Source organism: Triturus cristatus, chromosome 5_1 (assembly GCF_964204655.1).
Source record: "Triturus cristatus chromosome 5_1, aTriCri1.1, whole genome shotgun sequence".
In the NCBI taxonomy this organism is placed as follows: domain Eukaryota; kingdom Metazoa; phylum Chordata; class Amphibia; order Caudata; family Salamandridae; genus Triturus; species Triturus cristatus.
The window spans coordinates 822,914,562-822,925,984 of record NC_140587.1 but is presented as its reverse complement, the minus strand read 5'-3'; the positions used below and the strand labels follow the sequence as shown (position 1 = coordinate 822,925,984).

The 11,423-nt window shown below is 45.5% G+C and overlaps 1 pseudogene; it reads left to right on the top strand.

The window, feature by feature from the left end:
• Positions 1-4,944: 4,944 nt before the first annotated feature.
• LOC146831531 (SS18-like protein 2 pseudogene) lies at positions 4,945-5,375 on the top strand (annotated as a pseudogene).
• The last annotated feature ends 6,048 nt before the right edge of the window (positions 5,376-11,423 follow it).

Here is an 11,423-nt window from a genome sequence, read left to right as displayed (position 1 = left end):
CAACACATCATAAGCCAGACCCAGTAGGAAGGTCCTGAAGCACTAGGATACCACCAACACACATGTTGCATCAGGCACAGGAGCCATAGGCTCACAATACAGGAGGTCATTCTCCCAGTAAATCAGGTGCTTGCTAGAGGTGTCACAAGCTACCTGGGTGTCAGACTGCTGCCGAACACCCACAAGAGTAAGAAACCAAGAACAGTGGTTGCATGCATTCTCAACTGCGTAGACAGGGATGCTATATTGAAATGGGCCAGGAATAAAGGAAACAGTCGATTTGAGGGGCGATCACCCTCATTTTCCCTGGCTACACTAAGATAGTTCAAGCACAACAAAAATCATACCTGGCAGCGAAGCAGAAGCTGCAGATGTTGAACACATATTACCTGCTTCTATTCCCGGAAAACCTAGAAGTGTTGTAGGTCTAGTGGCTAGGAGTAGCATAGGAGATGGGGCTTGTAAGTGGAGCGTGCTGCACCGTGAGTTAAGTTGCAAAAATATGGCACCCTGGCACACTCCATCAACCAAATTGTGGAAGAACAGACTGAGGAGGAGCGGTCTCATTTTATAGATCACATTCTCTTCCCAAAACCGTATCCCTGTAATCTAACCTTACGTAAGCTACACCAGCATATCTTTTTCACCAACCAATCATCTGAAACCACATAGTCCCTACTAATGACTACACCTACCTGGTATTAATATATGTAGGAAGGCGGAATCTGACTGCATGGTTGCCCCCACTTTTTTCCTGGTGTTGGATGGTTTTTGACTAGTCTGGCTGGGATCCTGCTATCCAGGGCCCCAGCCTATCTGCTTACTCCCTTAAATGACATGGAGTGCATAGTAGATGCACTAGTGATTGGATACTGTGGTACCTTATGAGCCCCTAGTTTATGGTACCTTAGGTACCAAGGGCATAGGTACTTCGCCGGCCTACCAGGGGCTGAAGCATGTATTATGCCACCCCTGGGAAGCAGACAAAATCTGACACCACAGGCCTGCTACAGCAGCCTGGGTGAGGTAGAGTTGGCACTCCTCACTGAGGTATAGGTTCCCTATATATCACCTTACACACACATGTAAACCTATCAGTCACCCCTAAGGCAGGCCCTAACAATCCTGAGGGCAGGGTGCTTGGTTTTCATGTGAGGGGCTGCCTCTGCCTGAGCAGGGCCACTCTGCAGCTCTCAGAGTCCATTCTCTGTAGCTGTTTGTGGATGCGGTTAAACCATATACTCTTAAGTGCATTACAACCTAGCGGTAAATGTTAACTTTGGGATGGCTGCATCAAAACATGTCGTGTTGGGTGTCAAACGCTTTGGAATCATACCCCCACACCAGTAACTGGTGTGGGAGTATGATCCCACCCTTCTAGAGGGATTGACATGTACCTACTGTGGAAACACGGTAGAATCCTGAAGAGCCCTGGCATCACAAAATGGATGCCACCAGCACAGACACTGGGCTGCCCTCCTGCTGCTGAATGAAACTCTGGGTGGATGCACTCCTAGAGTGCTTTGAAGTCCTGCACTGGGGGAGCAGTAGGCTCCACTGTGCATATGCCAGCTCAAACCAGTTCAGGGGCTACCAGCCCCTGCACTGGCATGAAACTGGACAAAGGGAAGTGGGTGTAGCCACCCACTCCCCTGACCCTCCCATAGGAGAGGTCATAGAGCAAGTCCCTTTCTTCCTTTCAGTATAAGTTAGGGAACCCTTCCCATTGCAAACTAGATATCCCTGGACGACGCTCTGAAGAAGAATCCTGGACCTTCGATGTTCCACTACCTTTGGAAGACTGAAGAATCTCCCTTGGAGTCAAGGAGTGACTCCCCTGCTTGGCAGGCACCAAAACTATGCATCAACGGTCGCAAACTTTCCCGCTCCCGTCAGAGTCCAAAGTCCCTGCAGCCCCATAAGTTGATTTCCTGACTCTCAACAGCCATCGTGAGTCCCCAGCAAAGCTGAGGCAAGTGGACCCCACGATTGACGAGGAACAGCAATACCTGGGTACCATGCACTATTGTCGAATGCAACCCCTTCACGACATTCTACAAACTTGTGCTTTATACCACGTGTGGCCCAAGCCTCCAGCAGGATTTCCTCCGAAAATCAGAGGCCTACCTTGTCTCGAGTGACCGTGGGCTCCTGATGAGTGAATCCTCCTGAGGCGTCTTTACGATCCCTTGCCGGTTGGCTTGTGGGTCCCCTGATGACTTTTCTACAGAATTAAAGGGCTCCTCTGGCTGCTCCAGGACTGCCCTGACTCACCCTTGCTGTGGGAGTTCCTCAAACCTTGCTGGTCTGCACCGCTGACTTTCTTCACTTTCCATTAGACTTGCTGTTGCCAAGGCTTGTTGGCTCCAATCCGGTTGCCGACACCTCAGTAAGCTACAGACTTTGTGGGACACTCCGAATCCAGCTCCTGGTTGTCGTCGACACCTCCTGGACATCGTGGCTGAAGAGTCAAGACACCCGTGATCACCTGAAATCACCCAACGACTGTGGGCATCCAGCTTCCTTGCCCCGGGTCACTGCCAAGTGACTTTAAACACTGTCCCCTCTGCTTTCAGGTCTTCTTTCTTCTGAATCCAGGCTTGGATTCCACTGGACACTTCTCCTGTCTTCACAAACAGCAAGTCTTCTTTGGTTCCCATTGAAAACGACACCGCGACCCGACACCAAAAGACACCTATGCACCCGGCTTCCCTGGGTGAGGTAACTCCAGCACTACAGTGCTCCTGTGGGTGTTGGCTCTAGAACTACTTACCCTGTAAGTGACTTGCTTGTAGACTCTCCTGAAGTAGCCTAAAACTTTAATTTTCCAACCGCGACTTGCTCCATTGAAGTCTATTGGGATCCGCGGCTGTGTTCTCACACTGCATGCGTCTCCCATGGGTCCTTTACTTACCTGCCTTGGGTGGATTAGTGAGGCCCCAGTGCTTCTGAAGACCTTAGGCCTACTCCCTTCTCAAGTCGTTCTTCCTTTACCTCTTTTTTAGTATATGGTCTGGTACGCCCCTAGGGCCCCAGCCATATAAGTGCTTAACTTGTTGTGAAATGTTGATTTGTGCATATGTCCTTGACTTCTAATCTCATAAAGAGATTAGTAGAGTTTGTCTAGTAATAAATACATATATATTTTAGATATATACCTGTGTGGTGTCCTTTCATTTAGTGATTCAAGAGATTATAAGGCAAAACAAGCTGCTTTACATTCCTCTGAGACTTAGCCTGAAGGCTGCTCTCCACAGTTACCACTAGGATAGCCTTCTTTAAAAGGTTGTCTTAAACCTATCTACCATAAGAGTCGAATTGTACTGGTGCAAGGTGGCCACTTTAACTAGTGACCAGCATATACCAGGCCAACTTCTCACAATATATCATAAAGAAACTGGAGTAAATGCATGCAATTTTTATTGGAAGCACCTGATTAATAGCAATACCCAGTTGTTCGTCGAGCAATTATAATTACATATAAAATAAAATATAATACAGTAGTGGAGATCAAGGCGAAGTCTACCTTGGAAACAATCAATAATCATTTGCTATTGTTTGAACTAAAAAACAAAATCAATATCTACAAGGATTCAGCTATCATAGGCTTTCTGAATGAAAGAGTGTCTTTAATAGATGCATTTTCAAGCACTGGAGTGATCACAAGTTAGATTTTCTGAACAGGGAGATCTCTACACTGAACCAGCACGTTTTCCTTAGATTCGTCAGGGGTGTGGATTTGTCTCCAAGAAAGATGCTGATTTGATATTACTGTAAACCATTCGGTTTCACAGCATCACAAGCTATATTGACTACCAGAAAGCTTAAAACCTTCTTAGATGGGTGTTCAAATTCCATGCTTTTACAAGCTTTGGCCTAGCAGTAGAAAAATGCAACATATTGCCAACTTAATTTGTGAGCTAGATGGGAGAAATGGCATGAAAAGGAGGTACATTTGGGATCAACAGAGTAACTGTGCAATAAGAAAAACATGAATTTAATGCTATTTGGTTTGAATAATGCTTAAGAAAGTAACTGATGATATGCATCAATTCGTAATTTAGCCTGGGCGGTAAAATCCGCTCCGCTCGCGGAGTTTGCGGATTTTTGGTAACTCCGCTTTCCGCGGCGTAGCGGAGATTTTTCCTTGTTCGCGCTTTCAAAATGCTTTTTGCGTTCGCGGTAGCAACTTACCGGGATCCCTGTGTTCGCCAAAGAGTTTTCCTATCCGTTCGTGTGCACCACGCGATTATGGTAGCCAGCCGCGCCATCCCGCAAGAGTGTACAATCACGAACACGTCATTCGGATGCGGCATCGGACATCCGGCGGATGTTTGGTGAAGCTCACGAGGCCGAACACGCAAAATTTGCAATCTGGAGAAGAATATCTCTCGAGCAGCATAAAACCTTCTCGAAAATGATGATTTGGATGAAAAAAACTCCTCAGATTGACATTTGGCTATACTTTTATGTGCAAGGAGTCCTTTTTCTTTTTTACTTTTTTTTAGAGAAGAAGGAAGTGCCCCACAGTCTCCAACTTCCTGGTTCCTGTCCAGCAGATTCCTCCCAGGGCTTTGTCCATGTGCTGTTCACTTTTTATTTGGATTTGGAGCTGGAAGGATCACTCTTTGTGTCTGCTGCATCATATATCATTGGATTTGAGGACTTTTTGATTTGAGATTTTGCAAGTAAGTTGGTGTTGTTTGTTTGATTGGGGCATTGCAGGTGCTGCAACAACAATGTTTGTACTTTTCATCATTTTAAAAGAAATGTATTGTGGGTAGCCAGTAGGCCCAGAGCTAGTCATAGGTGCGTGAAACTTCGACGCAGAGGTGAGGCTGGACCAGTGTAGTTTTAAACTCTTGTTTCATGAATTCCTGCCGGAGTGCGAGGGGCCGGAGCGTCTGCAGCGATGATGGTTACCTGTAACATCAACTAAAAGTGAGTGACGACTGAGAGCCTGGCGGAGGAATTAGTGGCAATTTGCTGTAATAAGATATTTTCAGGCTAGAATGTCTGTTACTTTTGTCCTGGAGAGGTACAGAGGGAAAGCTGAGATCAACCAGGATACCATCCAGCGGTTGCTCGAAGAAAATGACCAGCTGATACGGTGCATTTTTGAATATCAAAATAAGGGAAGAGCAGTCCAGTGCGCTCAGTACCAGCAGATTCTGCACAGAAACCTTGTTTATTTGGCTACGATAGCTGTTACTAGTCCGGGTACGCTACCAAAAAGTGTCTCCAAGGATTAATACAGAAAATATTTGGCACAGGTCCTGAAAAAACAATTGGGAACTAATATGGCAGAACGCAAAATTCATATGCTCAAAGTACTCTGAAATCTCTCTTCGAACCAATGTGGATGAGTATTTGTAAATGACAATAAAAATATATTTTCAGTTTTCAGGTGCATGAAACAACTGTTTCTGTGGTGTGTGTTGAATTCAATCATCATTTCGGGCATGGATTGCATTGGATTGAATTGAAAAATGTGTATATTTGGGGGCCTTTCACTTTTTTGGTGTGTGTGAAATAAATCCCTTGTTGTGTGTGTAGTGTGGTTGTTGTGTACCTTGCACACCTTGTTTAGCCCTGTGGATTTTCGTTTTTGCATTTTATTGCATTAAAGCTGTGTTGTTTCGCATGTCTCCTTTGCCTGGCCATTATAGGCCTGCTTCAGTTCATTGTTTTCCAGGCCTCCTGCTTGTTGTGACTGTGAGTGATCATGTGGCTGGTGGCCATTTTGTAGTGGTAGTTTAGTAGTGTTCTGGTTTTGCCATATAGGCCTGCATGTGTTTCCTTTGTTCCTCTTGGCCTAGGCTTCTTGTTGTTGTGGGCCTGGCCATGTGTCTGGCGGCCATTTTGAAGCCAGGCAATGTGATTTTGCCATAGTCCTGCATTGTCTGTCTTCCCTTTCTTGTTGTTGTGGGCCTGGCCATGTGGCTTGCAGCCATTTTGAAGCCAGGCAGTGTGCTTTTGCCATAGTCTGGCATTGTCTGTCTTCCCTTTCTTGTTGCTGTGGATGGCCTGGCATGTGTGTGGTGGCCATTTTGTCGAGCCAGCCAGTGTGCTTTTGCCATAGACCTGCAAGCTTGTGGCCTAGTCTGCCAATAGACCTGTCAGCCAGTAGGCCCAGAGCTACACATGGGTGCATGAAACAACTTTGGATTTAATTGCAAAATGTGTCTTTTTTTGGGGTATTTCACTTTTTTGGTGTGTGTTAAATAAATGCCTTTGTTGGATGTGTGTGTGTGGTGTGGTTGTTGTGTAACTTGCAAACCTTGTTTAGCCCTGTGGATTTTCGTTTTTGCATTTTTGCATTAAAGTTGTGTTGTTTAGCATGCCTCCTATGTCTGGCCATATAGGCCTGCTTGAGTCCATTGTTTTCCAGGCCCCCTGCTTGTTGTGACTGTGAGTGACCATGTGGCTGGTGGCCATTTTGTGGTAGTAGTTTAGTAGTGTGCTTCTTTTGCCATACAGGCCTGCATGTCTTTCCTTTGTTCCTCTTGGCTTACTGCTTCCATCCCCTTTGCCAGCTGCAGCTCCCTGAATGACGTGATGCGCAAATTAATGCCAAACAGGTTCCACTTCCATTACATTTGTATTTTTCTTCATTCTTCTTCTTCTTTCCTATCCTTCCTGAGTGTACACAGTATACCATGAAAGCCCTATTTGTTTTTTATAACTTAAACTGAGTTAATAAAATGTAATAACATAACACTAACAAGTGAGACCACCACACACTAAGTTATATATTATATTTGTTTGTTTGTACAAGCAGTAATTGAACCACAACAACAAATGCAACATTTCACTGGTGTTCTTCTGGCTTCTTTGCTTTTAGGTGCACAAAAAGACTGAGGAGGAGGTGTCATCATCATCACCCGTTGTACTGCCAGACAGAAGTCCTGCTGAATGAATGAATGAATGAATATAAGCTTTACAAAGCGCAAACTTATCCCAGGGGCATCAAGGCGCTGTGGAAAGGGATCACAACGTCATGTGACATGAGACCACAGACATCTCTGAAACTTGTGCACCTGCGTTCTGCTGATATCGGAAAAAGATGGCCCCAAAGTAAGGTAATAGGTCCTCCAGTACCAAGAAAGTTGCCAGTGAGAAGAAGGAACAGAAGAAGGAAGTGGCACTGTCTCTTACCAAGACTGATGTGCCGCCCAATATGTTTTTTGGGAAACGAAACATTACTTCTGCATCAGCTATGTCCGGGGACCAAGCTGGTAGCAGCACCTCCGCATCAGCGGGCCCAACCCACCAACCTAGGCCCAAGCCCATGACTGTCACAGAGGTAGTCAGTCTACTTGTGCAAACGCCAACGAGCAGTGATATTGAAATATCATTATCGCAAAGTAGTACCCAATCAACGCAGGCGGAAACTCGGCAGATAAGTGAGCAACAACAGCCGGAACAACAGCCGGAACAACAGCCACAACAACAGACACAACAACAGCCCACAATAGTAGTTGTTCCTCCAGAAGTAGGGGCAGTTGAAGAAATGGAGCTTCCTGCAGACGAAGAAGAACAAGCCACTCTTTCAGAAGATCCATTGTCTTCCAGATCCCCAGCAAGGAAAAGGAGGGTTAGTCCATCAACTTCTGCTTCAAGCCCCCTTCTGATGATCTAGATACTTCTTGAACCCACCAGCTCAGCCTGAGAGTGAGGCACGCCACGCGACAAGGCTAAGGAAAAGGAAGGTTCCAGAAAGCCTTCGAGTTATGGAGGAAGATATAGAAGAGGAGGATGATGACGAGCCAGTCATCATGAAGATCACTCCCGCCCCAGTGGAGATGGAGACCGACGTTATTATTACCCTATCCCAAATTGCTGTGAGGGATGTGGCACGGATACCACCAACACAGGTAACACCAACACAACCTCCAGCTTCCATATTTGCATTTGCAAAGGCCCGGCAGGGACCTACATCCAGCTCAACCACCACCTCAGTAGGTAGTGGTACTGTAAAGTCAAATTCCAGGCACACCCTTCAGTTCATCCGGCATTGCAAGTGGCACCTCCAGCACCACAAGAAAGTTCACCTCCCAGTTTGGGACTTCTTTTCGGTCAGCAGTAAGTAGGACAACGTTGCTATATGCTCAATTTGTCGACATGCTGCTAGTCGGGGTAAGTTTGGTATAAATTATGGTACCGGAGGCCAAATTACCCATCTGTAAAAACAACACATGATCCAGTGGGAGGCGCACCTACTTAGCGTACAAAAAAGAAGTAAAAGTCCACCCATTGCTGTTGGTGAGGATGAAGAAGTAGATGAAGAAGATATGATCGCGGTGGAATGTGAACAAGAGGGAGACATTTTCTCTGGTTCACAAAGTAGCCCTGTCCCCAGCAGTGTAGTGGTACCGCCCACATCCTCAGCAACATCTCAGTGGCACCGCAGAAAGAGTCAGGCTGAAACACCAAGGCAACAGAGTACTGCAATGAAAAAAAGTGCATCGTTGAACCTAACTGGGTTCAGGAAGTCTCCTGCATCAGCTGCACCAGAAAGGAAAATAATCCAGCATACCATTGTCAGCATGCTTAGGTCGGAGGGGCAGTACGAACGCAACCACCCAATGGCACGTTTGTACAATGCGATGCTGGCTAAAATGTTAGTGCTAGACCTTCTCCCTTTTTCTTTTGTGGAGGGGGTGGGTTACCTCGAATTTGTGACAGCCATCTGCCCAAAATGGAAAGTTCTCAGCCGGTCCTATTTCACCAGAGTTGCTGTTCCAGCACTACATCACGTTGTTCTGGAATATCTTGGACAAGCTTTGCAGCAAAGTGCTGTTCACAATATCCACCTGACAACAGACATGTGGACCAGTTGCCAAGCCACTGATTATATGTTCATCACTGCACACTGGATCTATTTTGTGGGAGTTAGAGAAAAGATATCTGAAGCAGGTGTTGACACTGCTGAGATTTTTAATGCTACTCGTAAACATGCAACTGTAGCCATGTTCGCCATGGAGAAATCTCATACTGCTGCAAACATTTTGGAAGAGTTTAACAGCAAGGTCTTTTAATGGCTGCACCCCAGAGGGCTTAACATTGGTTTTGTTGCCACAGATAATGGCAGTAATATAGTTAAGGCCATGCAGGATGGTGACTATTTCAGGGTCCTGTGTTTGGCGCACTGCATTAACATTATTGTTCAAGACTTTCTGAAAAAAGAAGCCTGAGTCAGTAACTTACTGACCACCAGCAGAAGACAATGCACACATTTCAGTCATTCTTTTAAAGCCCAGAAGCAGCTGAGGATCATTTAATGTGAGCATAGAATGCCAGTCAAAGCACTCATCCAGGAGGTGCCAACATGTTGGAACTCAACTTATTACATGCTTGATTGTCTGTTTGATCAGTACAGACCAATCAATGAGTATGTCATGCAAAGAATAAGGGATGCGACTGTGAAAGGCAGGACCCTACAGATGGACCAATGTGGCCTAGTTAAATGCCTGACAGAGATGCTTCTTCCTTTCGAGCTCTTCACACGTGAAGTCAGCAAGGAGGACTGTACTATGGGCCAAACTATCCCATTGTTGCACATGCTAGAGCAACAGCTGAAGGAGGTGTCTGAAACGTACACAGGTGTGAAGAAAAAAAATTAAGCATATGAGTTGGTGGAGAGCTTATCCCGCTGCTTAGCTGAAAATACAAGGGTGCAAGCTCGCATTGTTTCAGAAAAACATTACATTTGTGCCACAATTCTGGATCCACGGTACAAATCGGCACTGGACACTAAGACAAGAATTCCTTTTTCAGAAGTTGATGTTGCCCAGTACAAAACTTGGATAGCTAAGGCAATCTGTGACTTGAAAAATGAATGGCTGGTATTTAAAGGCCCCCTACTTAAACCCACAAGTACTGCAGCAGGGCACCCGGTGTTAAGTTCCACTCCAGAGCCTGAGGGCAGTGCGTTTGGGTCAGAGCTGTCACCAACACTATCAACAACAGCAAGAACCAAATCATCAGCCCCAGTAAAATTGGTACGGGATTGGTATTTACAGCAAGGGCTTGCTAGGTCCAGTGCTGATGCAAAGACAAAAGAGGCCCAGCAAAGTGGGGCACCCCTGAACATTGAGCGGATGGTCCAGACCTATCTGCATGACCCAACAGGGGGCTGCATTGATCAAAACCCATTGCTGTATTGGTATGGGAAAAGGGGCCATTGGCCATTGCTCAGCAGGCTGGTGATATCTATCTGGCTTGCCCTGTAGCAAGTGTCTCTTCTGAGCGTGTTTTCAGTGCTGCTGTTGCCATTGTAACAGTGAAAAGGACCAGTCTCTTGCCCAAAAACGTGGAGGGGTTAACGATGATCAAAATGAATTAGAACTTTATTCCACCGAATTACAAACTACGTGAATCAATGCAGGAAGATGAGGACAGCGACTTAGGTGACAGAAGTAGTGTATTAGATGATTACCTACTTCTGGTTGAACCACCAGAGTTGAGGATGAGCTATAAGTCCCTGACAACTAGGCTTTGAACTTCTTACTTTCTTTCTTCCTTATTTTACTTTAATTTGTGTGTGTCTCTGTCTTTCTGGTTCGAAACTTTGAATCACAACAAATCCATTACCACCGTCTTCTAGTCTTTTTATTGCCATATTGGAGTTGCAGGTCTGTGCATTTAACTTAAGTCCACTCCTCCGAGTCCTGCTCCATCCTCCTGACTTGCCCTAAATCCATTTCCCTCAAGCCAGATGATGATTGGATGGAGAATAGTACAAAAAAATGTTGCCTCGTCGAGTCCGTCCAAAAGAAGTTGAACCTGAAGACTACTATAGCTATCCTCCTTTCCGAGCCAAGAGAGACTGCCCCTTAACTGAAGATGAGAACAAGGAACAGGTAATGATGACATGCATTTGACGCTGACTATGAGTGATTGATATTTGTGTTGTTGTTGTTTGTTGTGCATGAAGTGAATTCATTGTGTACTATTATTTAATCTACACACTAAATGTGACTCAAGTCAATGTTTTCCTTCTTGTTGTTTAATAACAAAATTGCAGTTCTACTACAGGCCGATCCATTGCATTTTTGAATATGGAATCTGGACTCACTCGGTACACTGCAGACTGGACAACGCCATGATGATGACCATAGTGACTTAATATCTTCGTAGTCAGTCAGTAGGATCGGGGATGATTGATGGAATAACTCAGGGCGTTTCAAGAGTGGCATAAAAGGTAAACAAGTCAACAACAACCACAGCACACCTACATGGCTGTGTAGTGGTGAAGTCGAGTCATGAGTGTAGTAATGGTGGTATGACTGACAGCTGTGCATGCCATTGATTTAGTTACTTACTTTGGAAAATGTTGCTGTATATGTTATATGTGTGCTCTGTCTGCCTCAGTCAAAATCTACACTAAGTGGAGGTTTGGTGGGTGCCATGGGCCTGCT